The sequence below is a fragment of the Macaca fascicularis genome, chromosome 6 (genome assembly GCF_037993035.2).
Source record: "Macaca fascicularis isolate 582-1 chromosome 6, T2T-MFA8v1.1".
Lineage (NCBI taxonomy): Eukaryota > Metazoa > Chordata > Mammalia > Primates > Cercopithecidae > Macaca > Macaca fascicularis.
Window position 1 is genome coordinate 33868305 of NC_088380.1, and position 22870 is coordinate 33891174.

The window sequence follows — 22870 nt, forward strand, 5'->3', positions numbered from 1 at the left end:
GATAAGGGAAGACTACTGCACATTTGTGACTTACCTAGCCATTACTTCATTAAATGTGAAAACAATGTTCAACCGCATATCATCACAGGCATCTTCTTCACAGTACCCCTGAGAAAACAGTAAATATGTATCTCTTCTTGAACATTACAGTGATGGAAAAGTCACTTCCCTGAAAGTCAACATATTCCACTTCATTACTGAACCAGTCTGTATATTACAAAGGCTTTCCCATTCATTGTACTTACAGCCACCTCCTATAGCATCTAGCCAATGGTCTTGATTATGCCCTTTGTAACCACATAGAAGTTAGATCTTTTAACTTTCCTTTCTCTGGAGAACTTCTATCAACATTTTTCTTTAGTTTTATGTTCCACATTCTTTTCGTTTGTTTTTATAGGTCACGCTACTGAATAGTCTAGAACAATAAGAACAGAATATATAAGGATTGTGAAACTTTTTGAGCTAGAAGGAGCCAGGGAGATTATTTAATCTAATCAGCATATTTATCATGGGGAAAAAAAGAGTCCCAGAGAACTAAAATATACACATAAAGTTATATACATAAAACATAACATAAATGTTATATATATATGGCTTCCAATTTTCAATGCAGTAATGTTTACATTTCTGTGTAACACAGGGCGTATTTTTAAATCTTTATTTAACAGATGAGAAACTAAGACTCAGTGGGTTTTTATAAGGAAAGAGCTTGAATAGAAGAACAGCTTCCAGTTCAATATTAATTGACTAGTTCATTAAAAAAAATCAAAATCCTTCCACTGAAAATTTGACAGTGCATCATTGAGAGGCCTACACTAAAAAGGGCTTAACTGAAAAGAACTGAAGGGGCTATTTACAGAGTAGTGTTGAGTTACAGGAAAAAGGGAAACTGTGATGCATCTAGAAACTAGGAAAAGTGAAAAGCCGTTACTACTCTTAGGTCTGAAGGAGCAAGGGGAGAAACCAGGGTTTATTCCCAGCAAAACTGGAGGAAGAAGGGGTCTTACAGGGTCATCTGTTGCCAGAATGCTGTAAAGTCGGGAGAACTGGGGTAAACCTCCTGGACTTCTTTTTCATCTTGCCCTCAGTTTCTTACTGGTGTCTCTCATTAGCCAAATCTACAAAGAAACCAGGAGCAAGGGAGCTTGTCGGTATACAAGGAAGATAAAACAATGGGTGGAGCAGAGAAAATAACCAGTGCAGGTTGACAGTAGAAGGATGTAACCACCAACAGGTGCTTCCCGGCCACTGCACAAACAGAATCAATCCACTGAGACCATGGCACTACAGTAGAGAAAGAAAGAATTTTATTGACACAAGGCCAGATCACATGGAACTAACGTTATCACTCAAACATCACTTCCTCCTGAAGGCTCAGAGATTAGGGTTTTTATGGACAATTTGGTGGGCGGGGGGCTAGAGAAGAGTACTGCTGATTGGTTGGGGATGAAATCACACGGGTATAGAAAACCATCCTCACAGGCTAAGTCTACCTCTGGGTGGGGCCACAGGACCAGCTGAGTCATGGATCATGAGTCTGGGTGAGGTCAGTGAGAAACACCTCAAGAAAAACCAATCTTAGGTTCTACAATAGTGACGTCATCTATAGGAGCAACTGAGAAAGTCACAAAGCTTGTGATCTCTGGCCACAGGACCCCTGAGCAGTAAGAAATTATGGAAACTATGCCTACCTCGTTGCAGAATTCAGGCCCCTCCCATAATCCTATACCTGTGACTTTTCATTAGTCTTATAAAGGGAGTATTTGGTCCCTGGGTTAGTTTCAGGGAGGGACTATTATAATTCCTCCCAAAGTTAGCTTGCTGTATGCTTAGGAATGACCAAGGACAGCTTGGAAATCAGACTGTTGTAATTTTGCAAAGGTGGTCTTAGGGACATCAGTAAAAACAAGTGTTTTCAGCTAGGCTCTCTTTTTAGCTAGTAGTTAACTATTTGATGCTTTTAATAGCCTTAGAAAAGTTGAAAGGATAGGGATATGCATATATATAATATTCTAGAATCTATAAATACAACTTTTAAAAGAAAAAAGAAAATGTATTTTTTGTTAAAATCACATCATAAAAACAAACTGCTAAGGTGTCTAATATGTCTCTGTTGATAAATGAAACTCATCTTGTTTCTTACCTGGCCTAAAATGAGCGGGCCTGCTTTAATATATTTAACACAGCCTACAGTTCTCTCCTGGATCCTTGTCAAAATCTGTTGTAAGCACCTTATTGAGCTTGAACTTGTCCTAGAAATTAGTTAAGATTTCATTTTCAAATACAAAGTTTTCTTTTTTAAATTAAATAGAGACCTGGTCTTAATATGCTGCCCAGGTTGCTCTCAGACTTTTGGGCAATCCTCCTTCCTTGGCCTCCCAAAGTGCTGGGATTTCAAGCATGAGCCACCATGCTCAGCACCGTTATGTCAAAAAGTGTATGTCAAAGCCACCCTCCTTCTATTCTTCCATCCTATACTCTTTTCTGGCTTTATGGATACATCTCACCCCCAAAATACATGGATTATTATTCTAGCTACCCTAGAATATTAGGGCTTTTTGACTTCAGGACTGTTGACATTTTGAGCCAGATAATGCTTTGTAGGCAATAAGGGTTAACCTGGCATTATAGCTGTTTAGCAGCATCCCTGGCCTCTGCTCACTAGATGCCAGAACTGCCCCAGCTATGATAAGCAAAAATGTCTTCCTTCATACATTGCCAAATGTCCCTGGGAGGTAAATTGTCCCTATTTGAGAACAACCTCTGTAAATGCTGGAGAAAGGAAACCCAAGCTCAAATTCATCTGGCTGTACCCAGGCTCCTCCAGCTGCTTTGTGTTTGCAGTGATCCTAGCTAGCTCAACTAAGTCCAAATAAAATTAGGCAAAGACTAAAACTGTTTAAAGCAGAGAAATCAATTGAACCTTGTTTTGTTTTGTCAGCCAGCAAGAGAAAAACCTACAGCCAGGTGCTTGCTTAAGACCAAAAAAATAAATTTCATACACCAAACCCCACAAACTCTAAAATAAGGCTTTATAAGGTGTCAGATTGTGAACTGACTTTCCCTAGTTACAATCTCTACCAAATGGTTTTAATGTGGCTTGTAACTCAAATGTTTAGTCTGAAGGAGTCAGGGAAGAACTGAATCCTCACCAGAATTGAACCGAAGCCTTTCAAAGAGCTGAATCATCTGGCTGCATGAGTCTCGGCACAGACTGAACTGTTGCCCACAAAGAGGAAGCTGGGACTTTCAAGGGATTATTTTGAAGGTGACTGTAGGGGAATGTAATACAAGGACATCTGTGCCTTCAAAACCTTGTGAAGCTTTCCCCCCACAAGGGCATTGTTTTAATTTATCTCTGTGATGCAGGCAATCTTCCTAACCTAAAGTACTGGAGATAACTAAGTTCCACAGTTTTTTATCTACAAAAGAATTTAGTCGGGCAAAACACCCTTGAACAGCCATCATCCATTCCCATGGGGGAGGGAGAGTGAGTTCTTCCTTTCGATGAAGCACTACCCTGAGGAGTAGAAGACTGAAGAGTAGGAAGGAATCCTAGAGAGATTCAGTGCAATCACGTACTTTTCAAACTTTTGCTTGTGTAAGAATCACCTGTGAGGAACAATGTAGTATAAATGCAGATTGCATGGCCAACCCACAAAATTCTAATTCAATAGAGGCAAGATAGACCCGGGAATCTGTGTTTCAACAGGCATTTTTGAGCATGAAGCATACGGCAAACAGATCCTGACCAGAAACACTGACCTCAACCAACTCTGTCATTCATTTTACAAATGGAAACTGAAGCACAAGCAAGTGACACTAGCAGATTAAAAACAGTACCGAAAGGAGAACCCAGGTCTCCTGGGTGTGCTAGTCAATGCTCCTTTCTCAGCGTCACCACAAAGTATATTATCTACATCCCATAATATGATAAGTAACAACACAGATCCAAATACTGTATCATTACCCAAAAAGCCCACGCTAGGAGAGTTCAGGCTGCAGACCTTGCTTTTAGAACCGGTGAGCTGTTCATGGATCCAGGAAAGCTACTCTTTAGGAATAAAGTCTGAATACATGACAGAGGCTTGTGCTGCAGCTGGACTAGGAGCAGATGCCCTATGTTTTGCAGTTTATGCTTTATTATAATCATGGGCACCAGGGGTAAGAAGCAAGTCATATAACTGAGGTATTGCCTCCAGAAATCCTACTTGTCAGCTCATGACCAATCATGGGTAACTTTCCTCTTCCTTGGGGTCCTAGTAAATGAGGTATCTATAATGTACTCTATTAAATATTTGTAAAATTTTACTCAATTGGCATCATATCAAACACTTTTTGTTGTTCACTGATGCACTAGTTACTACCCTTACAATCATTTCATAAAAGGCTTTAACCCCATTAATAGAAAATAATCACATTTTTTAAAAAATTAGTCTTCTGAAAAACTCAGTATTGTGTCCCAGTTTAGTACACAGCAGTAATTTAAGAATAAAACAGCAAAATTTGGACCAACATTTGTTGACTCAACATGGCATTTGGCCATACTGAATAATGACTTCATAAAAGGATCTCATTGGCTGTCACCACATCGCCCTTGTGTAATTATTGCTCACGCCCAATTTGTTTGTTTGTTTAATCAACTGCCCTATCTGATGACTCCGCAGAATTTGAGATGATATTTTCCAGAAACCAAAGCTGCTCTGAGTTACAAGATGGTCACACTTTTTTCTAAAAAGAAACTAATTTTATCAGTGGTCTATTCTACTTGTTCCCTTGCTATTGGTCAAGGTATAGAAGTAAAAAGAAACATGACAAGTGATAGCAGCTGCCAGACAACACAAATTTTTCATCTAAGCATCCTCACTGCAGGGAAGAATGTGTATCCTTTTTTACAACTTTGAAAAGCATTCATTGAGTCTGTATCATCTGCAAACAGAGAGAAATAAGATGCTTCCAATTTCTCATTATGTCCATTTCAGTGGAAGTAGCATGGAGATAATGAAAGATGCTTAATATTGATTGTCTTTTAAATGTGGAAATTACTGTTGTCCACTGAGAAGTAAATGTGGTGAGAAAAGCTGTTTTCAGCTCATAAAGCAGTGGTTATTATTTCATATTTTTATAGAGTCCTTAATGCACAGAGTGCTGACAATATTTGAAGTGGGGCCAAGCAAATCAAATTTCTGGTCCAAAGCAGGCAGATTCCAAATGCAGACCCAATCCAACATGAAACCAATGACACAAAATCAACATGGTATAGCTTGGGGTGATTGCAAAGGGAAAACTGTGGGAGGGGAAGTGGTTTCAGGAAGAAAATAAGAGGGATCTCCCTAACATATAATAAAATAATAGAAATCCTTTGAATAAGCCCTGGAGTCTTAAAGTGACTTGTCCAAACCAGCATTTTCTTCAAGAAGCCTTTCATCTTTTACTTTCCCGGCAGATAAAACAAATCCACTCCAGTACAATAAATTAAGTGTCAAGTGTACACATATATAATACATCTAGACATGGGGGCATTGATCCCTAGACACAAGTCACTCCATCCTCATTAGTTATTGAACTGAAAGCCTAGAGAATGCCCTTATGTAAAGGTGTAAATAATGCTTTTCCTCTGAAGCAAAAGGAAAAAACCCTCTAAATGGTGGAGGTTCTTTTGAAGCTTGTTAATAAATCAATCCAAGAATAGAGCTCTGTGTGTACAACATGATCAATCAAAAGCCACACAGAAAATAGAAAAAAAAAAAAAATCTTCCAGACCAGTGCCAGAGGCCTTATCATAATTGCTTCCTGACAGATGCAGTGGATAAACAAGCTCAGGACAAGGCCAGTCAAAGGCTGCTCCAGAGGCCTTGTTTCTTGTTGCTCTAGGTATCAAAATAGGAAGTAAATAGCTGAGAAACAGTTCTGAGAATTGCCAGGAGGAAGTGCTCCTTCCTCTCCCTGCACTTGCTAAATTTGCTTATCTTTCATTCTCTCAGTACAGCCTTCTGCAAGGTGCCTGGGACCCATTAGCTGCCCGGGACCCCTTAGCCAAGACTATTTTTTCCCCGTCTGCCTTTGACCTAATGCCATCCAGCTGACCAATCCCCTCTTCTCCTTTGCCAACAAAATGTGATTAAAAAAAAAATATATATATAAAGACACAAACAAACCCCATCAATTTCCATGCAATGGACCCCCTAAATAAACAAACAAACAAGAAAGCAGACCTCTGGGTAAGGGAAATATCTACCATAATGTGAGAGGAAACAGCAGTAAGGCTGGGTAGGTTCCCTGCACCAGCCAAACGGCATCTCAGCTTGACTGAACTACTTCATCAGGCTCCCTAGGAGTAACCAATAAACAGCTCTGGAGCTCATTAACTGTCCAACCTGGTGTTGGTTCCTACCAAAAAAAACCATGTAAACTTATTTTATGAGGAGCCCGGATTTGTGTTACCACCTATCAGATGATTTCTAATACACCATCAGCAGCCTGGCACCTGACACTGACATAAGGCTGTTCCTGTATGTATGCCCACAGAGTGTTAATGCATCTGGCTGTGCAAGTCCTTCTGTGAGCCAAAGAAAGCTTGTGTATCCACTTGGTCACCCCTGCTTGGCTTTGCACGTCCTATTTCTAATTCATGTAAAGGGGTTCCTAATGTCAGTCCTAGGTCATCTGAGTTCCATTTAACCCGGGATTTTTTTATATGAAACATAAATACTTTAAATTGGAGGCAACTAACAATTCACAATTGTCTCAGAGAAGTGGGCTAGCTCCCTGAGATAGATACAAGGCCCACCTTGGTTTCTACCTTGGCTTTCAATTTCTCAACTTCTACAAAATATTTGACACTGGATTGTCTTTCAAATGACTGTATGCTTTAAAACCACAGAAAACCTGGATTTTTTAAAAGGCATCCAATTATGCTGAGGTTTTTGTTTCTTTTTTTTTTTTTAGCATAAAGAGGACAAATTATTGGATGACATACCTATTTTTTATTTTCTTTTCCAATTCAGCAAATTATTCTTTAATAAAATTTATCAAAGGATCAACTTTTATAATAAAGAAGCTGAGACCATCATGGTTTCTTTCGGTCTCCTTTAAGGCATAGATGGAAAGAGCATTTGCATTGCCTTTTATGGAGTACTCATATGATGTGACAGCATCTGAGGTATTACTTTTACAATGTTGATCATATAAATATTTTCTGTGGCTTTTCAGTGAACTAATCACATCTAACATCACATTAAGGAAGTCATTTTAGAAGGAGCTTCATTTATAGAGAAAATTTCAGCCAAAGTGTATGCAGAAAAATTATTAATATTATGATTTGGTTGAAGAAGCAAAAACACATGCTAAATCAGTCTGAATTTCATAAATGCGGCTCTATGGGGAACAAGAGAACTCATTTGGATTGAATATTTAATTTCCTACACTGAACAGTTAAGAATTCCTTCTTTCTTCTCCACATATTGCACTAACCAAAAAATACAGGAGCCTTTCAGTGGACAAATTCTGTATCCTCTTGGAGGAAAACCAAACTTACTGAGGGTCAAATGACAAAGCAGGAATGAAAGTCTCTAGTAAGAGCCACCACTGAGGACTTGACAAATTCAGATGTCCACCTCCAGTCCTTTGAACTACTGCAAGTAAGCAGTGACTTAGGTAAACAGCAGAAAGAAAAAAGTAACAGCTCACAGGCCAGTCCTAAACATACACATTGTCAATCCATAAATTATAATACAGCTCTATTTCTCTTCTTCAACTGTTTTCTACTCTTTCTTTCCATTAGTAAAACTCATTCTCATCGTTCAGAGTTCAACTGTGCAAACAAGAATGTGAAAATGTAATACAAGGAATTTAGTTACATAGGTGATACAAAGGCTAAGAAACAAAACAGGGTCAAGGTATAGAAGTGAAAATAAGGTAAAGTAATCCAGGGATTAGCAAAAGCAAGCAGCTGCCACCACTCTGAGCTGTAAGATCAAGTATACAACTACAGCTAAATAACTAGATTGACTGATTAACACCTATTCCCAATTATGTAATGGAATCCATCTAGCCATATTTTTTCATTTTACATATCAGCCCTCCACATCCCACTCTCCCTGGTGAATATTTTTTTTTAAGAAGAAGATGAGTTTGGATAGTGAATGACTTCACAAGTGGTAGTACTTTGTCCTCGATGAATTAAAAATCTTGAATCCATGTAAACATAATTCTCCCGGAAGAATGCTGTGGCTATCAACATCAGTGGTCTCTTTCTAAGCCCTAATAAGACAAGCTGAGGAAATATGAAAAGTGACATTTTCTTCCACTCAGTCAAAATGTAGAGTAAAGGTTTACTCATCTTCAATTTTTCTGTCTAGTGTTTTAGCAGTTCAGACCATTGCTACAAGTTTCTTTCACCTTGAGAAGAAATAATGTATTTTAACCTCTAAATTAAGAATGTTGGCCCTTCTTTCATTCTGGAACCATTTGCTGTAAACCCATAACAGCAGCAAGTACCTTGTCTCATTAACAACACAATAGGGCCTCTCAACCTTATAGACATATCAGTCAACACTCACTAAGTATATCAGGTCAGACATGCTGAAGTAGAAGCTCGACGGTCAACACATATTTTAGCATTCAATTTTAGTGTGTAAATTAAAATCATAATGAATTACTCCATTACGATACAGTCGAATAGCATGATGCTTACAAATGAATTCCAGTGAATCCGATTGGGATTTCTTCATGGTCTCCACCCTGGAAAACCAGCTTGAATTCTTGTATGTGGGCCAGATTCCAAGAGACATCATAATTAGATCCCAGAAGACTACATTGCAGCTGAAGAGGATGTCCCCTGCGGAATATATGGAGGAAAGGCTGGCCAAAGCAATGTTCACATTCATGCAATTATCCAGTTAATTGCACAAGGTAAATGGAGTCATATAATTATGGCTAAGTTCATACTAGGATTAGGCTAGCCCTGAACAAAATAGTGTATTTTGAGAAAGAACATAATACTGAAGCAAACTCTCCATCAACATACCATGCTTCATTTCCTTTCGCAACACTCCAGTCAAAGTTCATTAAAACAAAGGTTTTAGCAGATCTCAAGGCATAATGGGAAAAGTGACCAAGCTTAGGACATGACACATTTTGACTAACTCTATTTATCTCCCATTGGCCCTAATGTGAAAGACTATTTGTGGACATTTAATTATAATCACTTGCACTTTCAGAGAACCAACGAACCTGAGGTTTTAAATAAAGGAACCCAGTAGGGGATTCTTGCAGCAAAATTATGAAATATAGGAAACGTTCAGAGGCAGGAGTGAGAGGGAGGAAGGCAAGAACTCATCCTTTATTGTATTTTGTCTAAATTGAGCTTTGTGCCAGGTGTTTTTGTTGTGGTGATCCTGGTTTGTTTTTTGTTTTTATTCATGTTACTTTATTAACTGAAATTTCCAGCTGAACTAATAAAACCTTTTACTGAGTGCCTATTACATGCTAGAACCTATGAGCCAGATGCCAAACATTTAAGTTAATACAAGTTCTTGACCAGTAGTAAAATGAGAAATAATTTTTAAACACTTCAAAGAGGCAAATCCATATTTTTATATACTTATTTATTCTTTTGACATCTTTCAAATTAAAATTTCAGCTATAGAAGGTGAAAGGAAAATCTAATACTATTTCAGTAGATTTCAACTCAGATTTCATTGTGTTAGGTAAAAATTTGAAATTTCTTTTTTTTTTTTTTTAACTGGGACAGGGTCTCACTACATGTTTCCCAGGTTGGTCTCAAACTCCTGGGCTGAAGCAATCCTCCCACCCTCAGCCTTCTAAAGGGCTGAGATGATAGGCATGAGCTACCGTTCCCTGCCAAAAATTTGAAATTCTTTACTTCATTTGGACATTGCAATCTGCAGATTTAAATTTGTTTTTTCTTTGTATAATTAAAACAGCATCGCTGCATCTTACATAATTATTGTTAAATTTATCTTAGTATATAATAATTTCTAATAGCCTTTAGCCTTCTTTATTTAATTTTAAATTTTTTCTTATTTATTTATGTATTTATTGAGGCAGAATTTCGCTCTTATTGCCCAGGCTGGAGAGCAGTAGTGCAATCTCGGCTCACTGTAACCTGCGCCTCCCGGGTTCAAGCGGTTCTCCTGCCTCAGCCTCCCGAGCAGCTGGGATTACAGGTGCCCAGCATCACGCCTGGCTAATTTTTTGTATTTTTAGTAGAGATGTGGCTTTGCCATGTTGGCCAGGCTGGTCTCGAACTCCTGACCTCAGGTGATCCACCCACCTTGGCTTTCCGAAGTACTGGGATTACAGGTGTGAGCCACTGCGCCCGGCCATTTATTTTTATTTTTTTTTCAAGACAGGGCCTCCCTGTTTCCCATGCTGGAGTGCAGTTGAGACAGCCAAGTAAAAAGGGACCCCTGGCAGAACCTCCAACCAGCCCGCCACTGGGAGGAGGGTGCACTGGGATGGGGCCTCAGGAAGTTCATGCCCTTTGCATCTGGGAGGAGCCTGGCCTTTCTGATCCAGGGTAGTAACCTGCCATTCAATCTATGAGGCAGGAAACCAGCTAGCAGGACTCTCACTTTCCTGAGAGTCTGTGTTTCCCTTTTTTCCCTTTCGCCCAATAAATTCCAGTTTTCTCACTCTTCAAAGTGTCTGCGAGCCTAATATTTCATGTCCATGTGACAAGAACCCGGCTTTTAGCTAAACTAAGGAGAAAGTCCTACAACACAGTTGTGTGATCATGGCCCACTGCAGCCTGGATCTCCTAGGCTTGAACCACACTCCCACCTCAGCCTCTCGAGTAGCTGCAACTATAGGCACATGCCACTGTGCTCAGCTAATTTTTTTATCTTTTGTTTTTTGGTAGAGATGGGGTCTTCCTATGATGCCCAGGTTGGTCTCGAACTCCTGGCCTCAAGCGATCCTCTCACTTCTGCTTCCCAGAGTGCTGTGATTATAGATATGACCCACGCCTTTAGCTTTTGGGGGGAAAAACTGTATCATTGTTTGCACAAACATAATGCTTGGGGTATGCAAGAAAGTAAAACATGTCATGTCTTTCCTCCAGGGCACTACAAACATGGAAATAAAAAGTTTAAGCTATTTAACCTTAAAATTAAATTCAACCATTTTAATCACTTATTTAATTCTGATGATATAGAAAGCATTTCTATCGATATTTTACAGCATCCTAATAGTAAATACTTGAAATAACGATTTTAAATGTAAAACAAAGAAGTACCAGTCAAAAGAAATTATTGACCAACAAAAACTCAGAAAATGAAGGCAGCATCACTTATATTTGTTAACAACCTACCTGGGAAACTAACTCAAAGGGATTTTAATAGGCTGGAGTTTTAGCCTTTGTAAGAATGTATTTAGTGGATTTGAAAACCAGTTAATAACAAGAAAACTGTTCAATAAAAATGCCACAGATATGGCTTATTTTATCCTACAAAGTTGTAAACCCTTTCAATGTAAGTAGCATGTTTACTAATCTTTCCATATTTTCCGCAAAACCCAGTACAGATCTGGAAAAACAGTAACGGCATACTAAGTGAATGGCAAGAAAACGCTACTTCTTTTGCGTTCCTTTTTTTTTTTCTTTTTTTATTTTTTGAGATGGAGTTTCACTCTTGTTGCCCCGGCTGGAGTGCAATGGTACGATCTTGGCTCACTGCAACCTTTGCATCCCAGGTTCAAGCAATTCTCCTGCCTCAGCTTCCTGAATAGCTGGGATTACAGGCATGCACCACCACGTCCAGCTAATTTTTGTATTTTTAGCAGAGACAGGGTTTCACCATATTGGCCAGGCTGGTCTCAAACTTCCAACCTCAAGTGATCCACCCACCTCTGCCTCCCGAAGTGCTGGGATCACCGCAACCAGCCATATTTTGTTTTTTGAAAAAGAAGAGTGCTAAGCTGATTTTAGTCAGAATATACTGAATATATGCCCAATAAATATATTCTTATATTTTATGAAAAAACACATTTTCTACAGTATGAGTAAATTATTTTCTATATTCTTTCCAGAAACAGTTGCTCTGAGAAATAGCTATTAATATAATTTATCTCTAAAATCCTAACAAGTATGACTAGGACCTGAAAATGCACATTATCTGGTTATTGCAAATTATTATCAGTACTAGCCAAAAATATTTAATAATATCATCTTAAATTCATATAATGTTTTAATTTTTTCAATGACTATAGATTTTACTTCATTCTTATTTTTAATACTATTATAAAAAGGAAAAATAGTATTTCAATTTTATTGTTTCCACTTGCCTACAGTACAAGGAGATTAACTCAAATCTAAAAGTTTCAAGGTTATTTGATAAAACTTGGACTGAGTCCAGATTTACTTATGATTTTCCAGTCAAACCAAGACTTGTTCTAGTGCCACAGTAACAACGAAATTGATGCTTCCATCTCCCAGAAATATGGCTGTGCTGTGATCCATGAATTTTAAATTAGAAGTAAATCTAGGTAAGACATAGCATTGGGTTGCTTTGTATATATACACATAATTACTGAATAAAGAGGCCCATATTTCGGGTGTGCCTCAATATTACTGTTACTATACTTCGGCATCAACTATGTGTCAGAGGCTGTTTTAAGTGCTGGAGATACAATAGCAAGCAACATAATCTATGTTTATAAGTCTACTTTTAAAGGGAATTTACTTTTCAAAGAAATAGGAAATGAATGCAATGCTTCATCAATAAAGTCTCTTCAAAGAAAACACTCCAAGTGAAATCATAGACCCTCAGGACTAAGAGTTTGCAGATCATGTAGTACAATGATTAAGTCAAAGAGTTAAGACCTGAAGTTGAAAATTCAGAAGCAATGGTTTATTTTTTATCTATATTTTAAATAATTTTTAATGGGATAATTCATAATAATCTTTACTTCTGGTAACCGTGAAGAGCTAAAAAGAGTATCACAATAGTAACAAGATTAATACCTACCGAAATTAAATAAATATTTGGGGAGGAGAAACATTAGTAAAGCAAGTATTAAACTACTTCTCCAATTAATCCCATTTTATTATTTCATTGCCTAGTGAGAAGTTAAAATTTTAAAAGCCCTTTTCCCCAGGAAGCTAAATGTGCCTTACTATAATGGCATTTAACGTTGTGCTCGGGAGGCAAGGTGCCCATGATATCATTCGATAGACAAAACAGAAAAGAGAATTTTATAGTTAAAGATAAAAGGTCAGCTACTTTTATTCACTTTTTGAAAAATATAGTATGACTTATAGTCAAGTGCACATATTTAAGAATAGAGAATAATGCATTTGCATATGTACATATTCATAGAGTGCCACCCAGATGAAGATACAGAACGTCATCAGCAGCACTTCAGCAAGCCTTATGGAGCCCTCCGATACCTCCCTCTAAATGTAATTGGCATTCCAAAGATCAACTACTTTCACAAATTTAAAGTTCTAGAGTAAATGTGGAAAGAACAGGTCTCAAAATAAGCTTTATAACTAACAATAGTTATAGTGTGGTAAACTTTACCAAGTGTGGTAAACTCCACTTGACCTCTCCCCAAAAATAAATAAATGATAAACTGTATTATTTATTATATTATGCTAAGTACTTACTACACTCTGCTAAGGATAGTGGCAATTAAATCAGACTGATAGGGGAAGACTTTAAAGAAGATCAAAGCTGATTCTGAAGAAAACGTAAGAGCTAAAAGAAGTTAGGAGAGGGTGACACATGGAAGGGAATAGGAATGACAGAGGATAACTGAGTACGTAAAAGCATGGAAGAGCAGAACACATTTGGAGAACTTTATCTGTAGGGCTAGAGCAAAGGATTCACATCTGGTAGTGAGAGATAAACTGCAGAGGTAAGAAAGAGACCAATCATAAGGGCTGTGGGCATTAAAGTAAAAGTTAAACTTCATCCTAGACATTAATAAGGAATCACGGCTTAAGCCCAGGCAGTCAAAAAGGGAGGTGGCACCATCAGATATATATTTAAGTGTGGGGGATGGATTAGTCCTCTGGAGAAGTTGGAAGACTGAAAGCCAAGGAAAGAGGTGATTGTGGTAATCTGGATGAGGGTGGAGGTGATGTTGTGGATCTAACCAGCCAGTGGCAGAAGGCATGAAAACAAGGGAATTAATTAGAAAGATGTTAGAGATAAAATCTAACTAGGACATAATGAGCCATTGGAAGTGACAGGCAAGTAACTGCTGGGGTTTCTAGATTCAGCAATGGTGGCACCCTGCCCCCTGAGACAAGACATACTTTTGACTACATTTGGAGGGATGATCATGAGTTCAATTTTAGACAAGGTGAGTTCCAAATGTCTGTTGGATATCAAATTGAGACGTCTAGAAGGCATCTGGATAATAACAGCTAACACTTAGTGAATAGGTACTATATATAAATATATATAGTAATATATATTTATATTTATGTATGTGTGTATATATTTACCTATATATTTATATATAGTACCTATTCACTATATAAATATACAGTACATATTCACTAAGTGAATGTGCAGTTCCTTCTAAAGAATTACATTATATAAAACAAGAAGGGATTCAAATTTAGTAAATCAGTATTGGAGCCCATGAAGAGGCATTTTTAAGAACCCCTGGGGGATTCTAATGTAGGGAGATCACTTTGAGAAAGGCTCCCCTGCCTGAGTATCTCTAGAATCAGGATAGGGACATACAGATTTTTCCAGATTTGCCTACAGCACAAGGAGATTTGCAAAGCCCCTTTGAAAAGTAAGGGTCTGAAATTCATTTACATTTGGCAAAGTGTAATTCTTTCATTCATTCATTCTTTTTTTTTTTTTTTTTTTTTTTTTTTTTTTTGAGAGTCTCATTCTCAGACTCTCCAGCCAGGATGGAGTGCAGTGGTGTAATTGCAGCACACAGCAACCTCTATCTCCCGGATTCAAGCAATTCTCAGTCTCCCGAGTAGCTGGGACTATAAGTAAGCACCACCACATCTAGCTAATTTTTGTATTTTTAGTAGAGATAGGGTTTCACCATGTTGCCCAGACTGGTTTTGAACTCCTGACCTCAAGTGATCCGCTTCCTTGGCCTACCAAAGTGCTGGGATTATAGGTGTGAGCCACCATACCTGGCATAATCTTTATTTCTAAGAATCTAAGAATCAAAGGCTAGTAGGAAAGACGTTTTGGACACTAAACAATTCTTACCCAACTCTAGCGTGATAAGATGTCTAAATGAATATGAAACACATGGACTGAAATATGAGGGCTTTTTAAGTGAGGAGCAAAGCCCTTGGCAAAACTGGATGGCGTTATTTTGATAAAACCCAGGGTACTAAAAAAGTTTGACAAACCCAACCCATGACGGTCTGTCCTGTTTTCTAAAGGGCATGTTTCCCTTCAAACCATGGGGGTGTTACACTAAGAGAATCAAGTGTACAACAAGAATCTCAGTTTGACAGACTGAGAGTTGACCTTTCAAATTTGTTTGGACAGGCATATTTTTCTTTACTGTAGCTTGCGTTCTTTTCCAAGTTCTAAAGGGCAGTCATGAAACTCAAGAAGTTCAGTAAAAGGTGTTTGCGGAAATATATATATGTGTGTGTGTGTGTGTATATGCATTATATATAGAGTATATATTGTATATATATTGTGTGTATATATAGTATATATATTGTATATATTGTTACCATGACCATACTCATCTGACTAGTCTCAACCCAACTATCGCCTAACCCTAAATTCTATCTAACCCTATAAGAACACAGTGTTTTTGACATTGCTGTACTTACCAACTTATTTTATGATTAGTATCTGTTCGTTTCTGTGTGCCCTATGAGTCTAAGAGCTACCTGAGGACAAGGACTAGACCTTATTTAAAGCTTGAATCGTTAAGTCCTCAGAAAAGTGCCTCACAGTGGATTCTCATTAAACTCTCTTAGAAGGAAGGAAAGGAGTGAGTAAGCAAGGGAGGGAGGAAGAAAGGGAAGGAGAAAGGAGAGAATATTTGGAGGGGAGAGAAAAGAAGGGAGAGAAGGGAGAGGAAGAAAAGGAAGAAGGAGAGAGAAAGAAAGGAGGGAGGAGTAGGGACAGAGAAAGGAGTTGGGAAGGAAGGAGGAAAGGATACAGTTCAAAGTTTGAATCCTAATAATGGGTCTGTTTATATTGTGTTTAAGAAGAAATACATGAACAATTACTAGGACTCTCCAAATAATTAATATTAAAATTAGATGAAAAACTAATCATGTGGCAAACCTCAACTCCCCCACCACACACACACACATTCAATTGGACACAATCCTAAATTATCAGTTCACACCGGTTCACCTAAATGTCCCCCTAAAGAGCAGATTCAAAATCTATGGCAATGTTTCTCATAGACCAATTAGCAAGACTCAAATGACCAGGCCAAATGGATAGCAATCTGATTCACTACTGTGAAAGGAGACAATCTCGGTTAGTATGGAAGTAAACTGGTTTACATATAAATTATCTTCTTATAAAGAGCAAAAATTTACAAAGTCATAGTTTAGAAGCCATCTTACCTAACCTTTGCATGTGGCAGATCAGATAAATGAAGCTCAACGAAGTGGCAGAAGCGGACTATCATCTAAATCAGGGGTATCCACATTGGCTTCCCTGGGCCACACTGGAAGAAAAAGAATTATCTTTGGGATACACATCAAATACACTAACACTAACAATAACTGATGAACTAAAAGAAGAAAAAACACGCAAAAAAAAAAATCTCATAATGTTTTAAGAAAGTTTACAAATTTAGGCTGGGCCACGTTCAAAGCCGTCCTGAGCCGCATGCAGCCTGTGGGTTGAGGATTGGACAAGCTTGATCGAAATGGCAATAAGTTCATAAGGAGAAAAGAATAATACAAAGCTTTAAGGTTAGATAAATTAAAAGATCTAGTTATAAATCAGGAAACTATTATCAGGTCTGGCCACACTAATTAACGTTTTGAAATAATCTATTTATAGACAGAAAATAAGGCTTATTTTACATAAAACCATAATGGGATGAATGTTTTGGTGGACAAAGCAAAGTTCAAATTGTTTAATTCCTTGTGGGAAGCTTGAGTCTTGGCTATTGCATCCCTACTAAATGTTGGAATAGCAACATGTAAAACTAAAACACAAGCATCAACTATGTTTGTTTTGTTTTGTTTTGTGTATTTTTTTTGAGATGGAGTCTCGCTCTGTTGCCCTGGCTGGAGTGCAGTGCCACGATCTCAGCTCACTGCAACCTCCACCTCCCGGGTTCAAGCGATTCTCCTGCCTCAGCCTCCCGAGTAGCTGGGACTACAGGCGCCCGCCACCATGCCCAGCTAATTTTTTGTATTTTTAGTAGAGCCAGGATTTCACCACGTTAACCGGGATGGTCTCGATCTCCTAATCTTGTGATCCACCCGCCTCGGCCGCCCAAAGTGCTGGGATTTATAGGCGTCAGCCACTGCGCCCAACCTAACTATGTTAAAAATCAATAGTAATTTTGTTCAGGAATGCTTTTGACAAATAATTTCTGAACAATTATTATCTTCAAAGCATTGCACTAAGCAGTGCATGGGACACAAATACCAATAAGACTTAGACTGTGCTCTCAATAATGTATAATCTGATAGAAAATAAAGTCCCCAGATACTCACATCTGTAGCATGCAGGATTACATGTAAAAACACATTGGAGGTGGCAGGATCTATCTAAGCCTATTCCAAATGGTAATCTACTGCTGGTCCTGGGAGGCTGACAAAAAAATACACTGGAATTCTCCCACCCATGAGTGCACAAAAGTGAAAAGAAAATTGGGCTTGAAGTTTGAATTCCAGCTCTCCTCCTTCACTAGTTAGATGACCTTGGTGATTTTGGATTAACATTTAATTAACGTGCATCTTTATTTTTATAAAATCAATATAATAATAATGATCTAAGTTAAAACGTGATTCTAGTATGCAGTATAAATATCTAATAATGATGACAATAATAATATCTAAAACTTATTAAGTACTTATTACATGCCTGGTGTTCTACATATTATAACTCATTCAATATTCAAAATAACTCTATAACATAGATAATATGAACTATTAATTCTATAAGTATTATATTTTATAGATGAGGAAACTAAGATACAGAGCAGTTAAGTAGTTTTCCAAAGAGCACATAGCTACGTGTTAGAACTGGAATTTGGATCCAGGGAGACTGACTCTAAAGTCTATGCTTAAAAATGTTTGCTGAATGCATTCAGCAAGATCCCTGTAAGAAAGGAGTTGGCAAACCTTTCATAAGAAAATAACTGTCTTCAATGCCCTTGAATTGAGACTTTTTGATGTAACATTGAAAACAGAGTGGAAAGACATGACCATCCTCACATCTAAAACAAGATGTAGTTGGGATCAATATTCCAGCCTAGTGAGATAAGGACTCGGTAAAAACTATAGAGAAATAGTTTATTTTAAATCATATTTTAGAATTAAGCAATATTTTAAAACGTATTTCATAATAAATAAATATTCCAAAGATGATTTCACAATTAAAAAGATAAATATTAAATATTTGAGCCCGCTATATCTTCCCCTGGCTTTTAATAAAGGCAAAGACATTTGATTTGCTTGCAGTTTTTCAATAAACTATTGACAATATGTAACTATTACAACACAATTTCATTAACTATGAGGTCTAATAATTTTGTCTTAAATCATCTCAATAAATATATTTTAAATATTCTTAGCTTCCCTGTTTTTCTTCAAATGGGTAATTGATCACTAATACAGAAACTTGCCCACTGTTGATCATCAAAATAGAGAAAAGAACAGCCTTATTTATAAATCCAGGGTTGGTATTACAATCCCTCAAACCCATTTAATTAAACAATATGATTAAAGTTTGAGAACTTATGGACAAAACAAACATGTAGGAAATATGCTGTGGTTCCATAGCTTCAAGAGCCCAAAGCAAATGCACCATAACCAATCTGACCATGTCACAGAATTCCATCATGCTAGAGCTGGGATGAATTCTAAAGATGACTTCATTCCACAGTTCTCCAATCTGCTAGTGTACTGGTATCACCTGGGAATTTCATTTTTTAAACTTTTTTAAAAAAATTTCAAACCTACAGAAAAGCTGAAAACAGTACTTCACTCAGATTCACTGGTTTTTTCGTATTTTGCTAATTTGAGATCTTTCTTTCTTGCTTTTGTCCATTTCTGGTATTATCTTTGTTCTCACATCATTCTACTTACTGACTCATTTTAAAGTAAATTACAGATATGATAATCAGAGTGGATGCTGTGGTCTGACACCTATATTCCTCCTCCCTCTTTAGGACTGAACTACTAATTCTCCCCATCAGCTGAAGAGTTTTGGCAATGAACAGCTTGCAGCTGAATCCCCTTCTGGAAATTGTCCTTGGCTAAAGAGACACACTTTGATGAATGTCATGCACTCTTCCCCGGGGCAGCGTACACCCAGTGACTGGCTGATGCAGTGGTATAAAGGTCTGCTCCACTTGCCCTAAATTCAGGACAACTCCATAAAGCCATCGCAGCCCCAGAGATCCCTGTGCCGTGAGCTGAGTTCTTTGTTATGAGAGTATCACAGCTCCCCTTTCTCCCTAATCCTACTTCCTCACTCCCTCACAAGTGTTGAGTCCTTATAAACTTGCTGAGGAACTTAACCTGTGAAAACTCTTCAATAAGTCAGTATAATTAGATTAATTATAGTATTTAAGAATTTTATATAATATAGTAAGTATAATAAGAAAATTCAGAAAATTTAACATTGATGCAATATGATAATCAAACTGTCCATACCATATTTTACCAATTGTTCTAATTTGTCCTTCATGGCAATTTTATTTTTTCTAATTCAAGATCCAATCCAGACCATATATTTTATTTAGTTGTCATACTGGTTTAGTCTCTGTTAACTCTAAATAGTTCCTCAACTTTGCTTTGCTTTGCTTTGCTTTTCCAGACACTGACATTTTTGAAGAACACAGATCAGTTATTTTGTAGAATGACCCTCAATTTGGGTTTGTTTGATTGCTTCTTTAGGATTAGATTTAGAATTTGGTTTTCCTAATTCATCAATTGGTCATACAACTTTTTCTAATTTTGAAAGTTATACAGCTAATTCTAAAATATTTTCCATCATCTTTAACTGAATTACTTGGCATATGATAGGCAATCTGCTCCACTGTAACCATTTATGTTAAAGCTATGTCTTTGGATTATAATGTAATCCTTTTGGGGACACTTTAAAATAATAACTAGGTATCCAAATTTAAGGTTCTGTCACAACTACAAGGTATTTAACTGAGGCAAGTAACTGGGTGAATAGTTATCTTCTGTGATGACTAAGTCCACTCATACAGACCTTAAGAACTATTAACATATCATGCTCCACTTCCTTGCATAAAACTGACAAATTTCTTTTGACACTAATCACAAGATGCATCATGAATTCAGAAAGATTGAAGTGTGAAGGTAATAATATCCATTTTATGATTGAATCATGTGCTAAATACTGCATGCATCTTATTTAATACTGCATCTCATTTAACATTCACAGCAACTTTATAAGATTGCTATTAATAATATTCCTATTTTATGGATGAGAAAACTCAGGCTCAGGGAGGGTAAGTAACTTTTATAAGATCACATAGTGGGTAAACAGCATAGTCAATATTCAAACACAGATCTTCTATTTATTTTATACCACATATGCAGTTTCTTTTCCCAGTGTAGGCTTTCCCTAATATGAGTTTTATAATTCAGATTCCACACTCTCATTTAAAAATTCTGGGGTGTCTACACTACTGTATGCTCCCAAATTCCTTAAGTACCAACTAGAGCTCTGAAACTGTGTTACACATTGTGAAGAACAGGAAAAAAATATGATAGAGGCATATCAACTTTCAGGAAATGTGCAATCTTAAATCATTTACAAATGTGAATGAGCAAAAAATACAAATCATCATTAAAGTACTAAATTGTACAGGGCTGTCCTACAGAAGTTCGGAGGAAAAAAAAAAAATGACCTTTAGCTAGAATAATCATTAAAGTCTATAAGAAAAATTGTCGTTCCAAACAAACTTTCAGTAATTTGCAGCTAGGTATTAAATGACCTTGTTAATGAGGACAACTGACAATAATAGTAAGAAACCAAGAGTTCCCTTGCAAGGAAAGTGTCAAATCTATTGAACTAAAGTTGTCACAGGTTGAGTTCTTTGGCAAATGTATAAGGACCCAACACTTGTGAGGGAGTGAGGAAGTAGGATGAGGTAGAGGGGAGCTGTGATACTCTCATAACAAAGAACTCAGCTCATGGCACAGGGAGCTCTGGGGCTGGGATGGCTTTACGGAGTTAGCCTGAATTTGGGGCAAGTGGAACAGACCTTTATAGCACTGCATCAGCCAGTCACTGGGTGTGGGTTGTCACTTTAGGGAAACTGGGTATCTGGAGAGAAAAAGCCAAATATTTAGACTTATTATGATCTGAATTGTGTATCCCCCATCCTCCTAATTCATATGCTGAAGTCCTAACCCCTAGTACCTCAGAATATGACCATATTTGAAAATAGGATCTTTAAAGAGGTAATTATGTTCAAATGAGGTTATTAGAGTAGACCCTAAGCACAGCGTCCTCACAAGAAGAAGAAATTTGGATACAGATTTGTGCAGAGGGACTTGCACAGATGGAAGACCATGTGAAGACACTGGGAGAAGAATGTCATCTACAAGCCAAGGAGAGAGGGCTGGAACGTATCTTTTCCTCAATGTCCAAAACAGGAACCCACCCTGCTTATACCTTGATCTCAGCCTTCTAGCCTTCAGCCCTGTGAGATGATACCTTCTTTCATGTAAGCCACCCAGTCTATGGTACTTCGTTATGGCAGCCCTAGCAAACTAATACAGATTCCTCATCAAGTTCAGATTTTGCTAAATAAAACGTATATGTGAGGGTAGTATAAGCAACAGTGATATACTTCTTTAAGTATTTTCCCCCAGCCAAATTCCAACAAGACAATCATGTCTAATGCACTGTCTGGTGAATCGGAAAATCTCCTGAATGAAATAAGAGCCTCTAATACCCAAAAGGGATGAAGTGAGTCATCACCACAGCCTGTGAATGAAAATAACTGCTCTGAGAAAACACATGTAAAAAATGACACCATGTGGATTAAATAGGGAAACACAAGTATATCCAGATAAATTGAGTGTTTTCCCTGTACCAATTACAGCTATTTTATAAATCCCAGATTATAAATCTTCATTCTTGCCTTTCTCTTGATCCTTCTCAGCTACAGTTTGTCATGAAATATTATTTCTTTCTTTCTTATGACTTTATACGGTAATCCAGTTCAACTATAAAAACAGAAATCTTGGAAGCACTATTCTTTTGTTTGAAGAAAAGATTTGGCCCAACTAAGGTTCTGTTATTTCAAGTAATATTTGATCACAAATTCTATCAAAACATCAGTTGACCCAATCTCATGCCCTCAAAGCCACTCATTTTGCTACCAAAGTTAGTTTTTAGAATGTAGCTCTGATTGGTCCCTTTCCATGTTTAAAGACTACCATTAGTCACCCACCAAATATTGACTGAAGCCCAAAGTCCTTAATCTGGCAGAATCTTCACAGCCTAGAATCAGTTCTGCATTTTCAAAGAATAGTCATCCTCCACCCCACCACCATATACCCTGCTTGCTAATACATGGCTATGCTTCATTCTCCAGACACTGTTCCATTGCACTGCATGCATGCCACTATCATTGCACATCTATCATAGCACCACCTATCATTATGTTTATGATGTACATGTACATGTATGACTTTATCATCAGATTATAG

At 37.5% G+C, this 22870-nt stretch overlaps 1 long non-coding RNA gene across 5 annotated transcripts in view; it reads right to left on the bottom strand.

Moving 5' to 3' along the window:
- The window catches only part of LOC135971257 (uncharacterized), a 366163-nt gene that overhangs the window by 220804 nt on the left and 122489 nt on the right, over positions 1-22870 (bottom strand). For 4 of the 5 annotated variants that reach the window (XR_010587334.1, XR_010587335.1, XR_010587333.1 and 1 more), the window contains 3 exons: positions 16553-16656; positions 8696-8839; positions 35-108 (listed from right to left, as the gene is read on the bottom strand). This is a non-coding gene — a long non-coding RNA (uncharacterized lncRNA). Of the gene's footprint in view, positions 1-34; positions 1119-8695; positions 8840-16552; positions 16657-22870 lie in introns of all 5 variants that reach the window. The other variant, XR_012414523.1, reaches the window with a different exon arrangement.